The following is a 5000-nucleotide window of genomic DNA, read 5'->3' on the forward strand; positions in this document are numbered from 1 at the left end:
GAAACAGCGCTGGTTCAGGCACGGCGGGCAGTGGTGGAATCGGCAGCGCCGACGAAATCGGCAAAGTCGGCAGAATCGGCAGCGGGTGCTGGCGATGGGTCTGGACGGGCTGGATAGTCCAAGGCTCGACGAGAAAGACTGCTGGTTTAGACACTGGGGCAGTGGCAGCCCGCGGGACAGTGTCGGCAGATTCGGCAGCGCAGATTTGTGCGGCTGCAGGTTCGTCGGGGAAAATCGGCAGCGCAGATTTTGCGACGAACATGGGCTGGGCGATGGACTGTCCAGGCCAGGCAGGAAAATTTGTCGAGGGGACACGCTGACAAAACAGCGCTGGTTCAGGCACGGCGGGCAGTGTTGGAATCGGCAGCGCCGACGAAATCGGCAAAGTCGGCAGAATCGGCAGCGCAGATTTTTCGACGAACACGGGCTGGACGGTGGACTGTCCAGGCCAGGCAGGAAAATTTGTCGAGGGGACACGCTGACGAAACAGCGCTGGTTCAGGCACGGCGGGCAGTGTTGGAATCGGCAGCGCCGACGAAATCGGCAAAGTCGGCAGAATCGGCAGCGCAGATTTTTCGACGAACATGGGCTGGACGCTGGACTGGCCGGGCCATGCAGGAAAATTCATCGAGGGGACACGCTGACGAAACAGCGCTGGTTCAGGCACGGCGGGCAGTGGTGGAATCGGCAGCGCCGACGAAATCGGCAAAGTCGGCAGAATCGGCAGCGGGTGCTGGCGATGGGTCTGGACGGGCTGGATAGTCCAAGGCTCGACGAGAAAGACTGCTGGTTTAGACACTGGGGCAGTGGCAGCCCGCGGGACAGTGTCGGCAGATTCGGCAGCGCAGATTTGTGCGGCTGCAGGTTCGTCGGGGAAAATCGGCAGCGCAGATTTTGCGACGAACATGGGCTGGGCGATGGACTGTCCAGGCCAGGCAGGAAAATTTGTCGAGGGGACACGCTGACGAAACAGCGCTGGTTCAGGCACGGCGGGCAGTGTTGGAATCGGCAGCGCCGACGAAATCGGCAAAGTCGGCAGAATCGGCAGCGCAGATTTTTCGACGAACACGGGCTGGACGGTGGACTGTCCAGGCCAGGCAGGAAAATTCGTCGAGGGGACACGCTGACGAAACAGCGCTGGTTCAGACACGGTGGGCGCAGTGTTGGAATCGGCAGCGCCGAGAAAATCGGCAAAGTCGGCAGAATCGGCAGCAGGTGCTGGCGATGAGTCAGGACGGACTGGATAGTCCAAGGCTCGATGAGAAAGACCGCTGGTTTAGACACTGGGGCAGTGGCAGCCCGCGGGGCAGTGTCGGCAGATTCGGCAGCAGTGTCTGCCGATTCGGCAGCGTTGGCTTGTTGGCGCGGGGGGCCGATTCGAGTGGGGACTTGGGCAGCGGGCAGTGAAAGCAAGAGTTTCCCCGATGCTGCCGGGAAAAACGCTCCCCGGGATGGCCGGGTGAGATGACCCGGCGGCCCGCGACGGGTCATTCAATTCCATGCCCCGTCAACATAACTCCCGATGTACTGTTTGCTTTTTCGGAAGAAGAGATCCATCCCCCCATCCTCGGCCAGCCAAAAACGCTCCAATTAATGGCCGGGTGAGATGACCCGGAGGCCCGCGACGCGTCATTCAAATCACTGCCCTATCGGCTACAACTGCTGATGGGTGGGATTAGAGGCCTGCCATGGTGGTGAGGGGCGGCGAGGACCGTGAAAGCTAGAGTTTTTCAGAGGCTGCCGGGAAAAAGGCCCCTCGGGTGGCGGGGTGCGAGGACCAGGCGCGTCATTCAATTCTCTTCCCTATCAACTTGGCTCCCGTTGGCGGGATTGGAGGCCTACTGTTTGTTACAGGGCTAAAATCGTCAGGGGAAGAGCTGACGAAACAATGCTGGTTTGGATGCAGGGGGTAGTGTTGGAATCGGCAGCGCGGACAAAATCGGCAAAGTCGACAAAAAAGACTGTTGGTCTGGACATCGGGGCAGCGGCAGCCATGCCGACAGGGGGGGAAATCGGCAGCACAGATTTGTGCAGCTGCAGGTTCGTCGGGGAAATCGGCAGCGCAGATTTTTCGATGAACATGGGCTGGAAGATGGACTGTCCAGGCCAGGCAGGGAAATTCGTCAAGGGGACACGCTGACGAAACAGCGCTGGTTCAGGCACGGCGGGCAGTGTTGGAATCGGCAGCGCCGACGAAATCGGCAAAGTCGGCAGAATCGGCAGCGGGTGCTGGCGATGAGTCTGGACGATTTATAGTCCAGGGCTTGATGGAAAAGACTGTTGGTCCAGACAATGGGGCAGTGGCAGCGCGGATTTGTGCAGCTGCAGGTTCGTCGGGGAAAATCGGCAGCGCAGATTTTTCGACGAACAGGGGCTGGGCGCTGGACTGGCCGGGCCAGGCAGGAAAATTCGTCAGGGGGGCACGCTGACGAAAACAGGGGCTGCGGAGTGGAAAATCGGCAGCGCAGATTTTTCGACGAACAGGGGCTGGACCGGCCGGGCCAGGCAGGAAAATTCGTCAGGGGGGCACGCTGACGAAAAGAGGGGCTGCCGCGTGGAAAATCGGCAGCGCAGATTTTTCGACGAACAGGGGCTGGACGCTGGACTGGGCCAGGCAGGAAAATTCGTCAGGGGGCACGCTGACGAAAAGAGGGGCTGCCGCGTGGAAAATCGGCAGCGCAGATTTTTCGACGAACATTCGTCAGGGGGGCACGCTGACGAAAAGAGGGGCTGCCGCGTGGAAAATCGGCAGCGCAGATTTTTCGACGAACATTCGTCAGGGGGGCACGCTGAGGAAAACAGGGGCTGCCGCGTGGAAAATCGGCAGCGCAGATTTTTCGACGAACAGGGGCTGGATGCTGGACCGGCCGGGCCAGGCAGGAAAATTCGTCAGGGGGGCACGCTGACGAAAAGAGGGGCTGCCGCGTGGAAAATCGGCAGCGCAGATTTTTCGACGAACAGGGGCTGGACTGGCCGGGCCAGGCAGGAAAATTCGTCAGGGGGGCACGCTGACGAAAAGAGGGGCTGCCGCGTGGAAAATCGGCAGCGCAGATTTTTCGACGAACAGGGGCTGGACGCTGGACTGGGCCAGGCAGGAAAATTCGTCAGGGGGGCACGCTGACGAAAACAGGGGCTGCCGCGTGGAATGGCAGCCTACACGCAGATGCGAATTCGGCAGCGCACGATGGCTTGAGCAGGTCATGGGTTCGACTTGGCGCGATCTGAAACCTGGACGAGGGACTGTCGACGCTGGACGAGCCAGCGCGGTGGCCTGTCGTGCCCCGTTCAGGGGGGGCCTGCCGCGGAGACAGCCCTCGCGGGCTCGACAGCGCAGGCCAGCGTCCCCGACGTCGCTGGCCGCGGCAGGCGAGCTGCCGGGGTTCCCGCATTCCTACAAGAAAACGTCGTGCTTTCCACATGAAACCAATCCAGTAAAATCAGCCATATTTTTATGAGGCTGCCCACTGAATTTGGGGTCATTCCGGGCCGGTTCCTAGTTTTGCGGATTTACTCGATTTCTAATGGTAGGAAAATTAAAACAAATACTTCCCGACCTCGAAAAATTCTGGGAAAATTAATGAAGGTGGATTGGATTTTTGCCAACCTCTGTGCAAAATTTCAGCTCAAAATACCAAGAAATGAATTTTTTAGAGGGGGGGTGACAGCTGGGACCTAGTAGTGTCTCCCCCTGCCAGAGCTGCAATGACACTTATTGCTCTTTAGGGAGCCACCAGGCCGGCGCCCCTCAAAGACCACACGCGCGCGCGCGCCCGCCCGCGCTGGGCGCTGGGGCGCTGGGGCCTGAGGGCCTGGGGCCCTTGGGGGCCCTTGGGCGCTTGGGCGCGCGCGCGCGGCCCCCGCAGCCATGCCGCGCTGCGCGACGCGCGGACAGCCCCTGCTGGCTTGCTCTCTCGCCCGCGGGGGGGCTGCCTTCGGGCCCTGGCCCCCCGCGCTCTGGCCTGCCCCCCGCGTGGGAGAGGCTAGGCGCTGCAGGGGCCAGCCCGACGTCGCTGGCCGCGGCAGGCGAGCCGCCGGGGTTCCCGCATTCCTACAACAAAACGTCGTGCTTTCCACATGAAATCAATCCAGTAAAATCAGCCATATTTTTATGAGGCTGCCCACTGAATTTGGGGTCATTCCGAGCCGGTTCCTATTTTTTCCGATTTCCTCGATTTTTAATGGTAGGAAAATAAAAAAAAATACTTCCCGACCTCGAAAAATTCTGGAAAAATTAATAAAGTTGGATTGGATTTTTGCCAACCTCTGTGCAAAATTTCAGCTCAAAATACCAAGAAATGAATTTTTTAGAGGGGGGGTGACAGCTGGGACCTAGTAGTGTCTCCCCCTGCCAGAGCTTCAATGACACTTATTGCTCTTTAGGGGGGTGCCCCCTGACTGGCCATGGGGCGCGCTGGCCTGGCGCCCATAGGCCTGCCGCGGGGGATATGTGGGCTGTTGCTAAACTCGGACTAAGGTGGGGGGCCTCATGGCCCGAAGTATTGCCGGCATCGATGACCCGTTTTCCGGCCGGCGACGACCCGATTCCGGCCACCGTCTTCGGGACCCGCTCCAAGCCGTCGGGCGCGTTGGGGCTGCTTATCCGCGGCGTGGGCGTGGCATTCATTTGCCGTGCTTGTGCCAAGGTGCTGGCAGCTGCTGCGCGGCTGTCTGCTTGCCGCGACGTCACGGCGGCGGTGGCCGCTGCCCCTGCTCGCAAGTCGGAGGCCTGGCCGACGTGGCTGGTGCGGACCGCCGAGCTTGGGGATTGCGAGGAGAGCTCTACGCTGGCGTGGGCGTGGCATTAAATTGCCGTGCGCGCGCCCATGCGTTGGCTCTCCTCGCAATCCCCGACCTCGTGGCGTGACGTGCCCGCTGCCGAGGCCTGGCCTCCGTCTTGCGAGCCGGGGCTGACAGCCCCCCGCATGATTGTCCCTGTCGTTCCCCCCCGCGGCCTGTCCCTTGTCCCTTCGAGATCCTTCGCCTCCGGCTGCGGTGGCAGC

Source organism: Populus nigra, chromosome 2 (genome assembly GCF_951802175.1).
Source record: "Populus nigra chromosome 2, ddPopNigr1.1, whole genome shotgun sequence".
Classification (NCBI taxonomy): domain Eukaryota; kingdom Viridiplantae; phylum Streptophyta; class Magnoliopsida; order Malpighiales; family Salicaceae; genus Populus; species Populus nigra.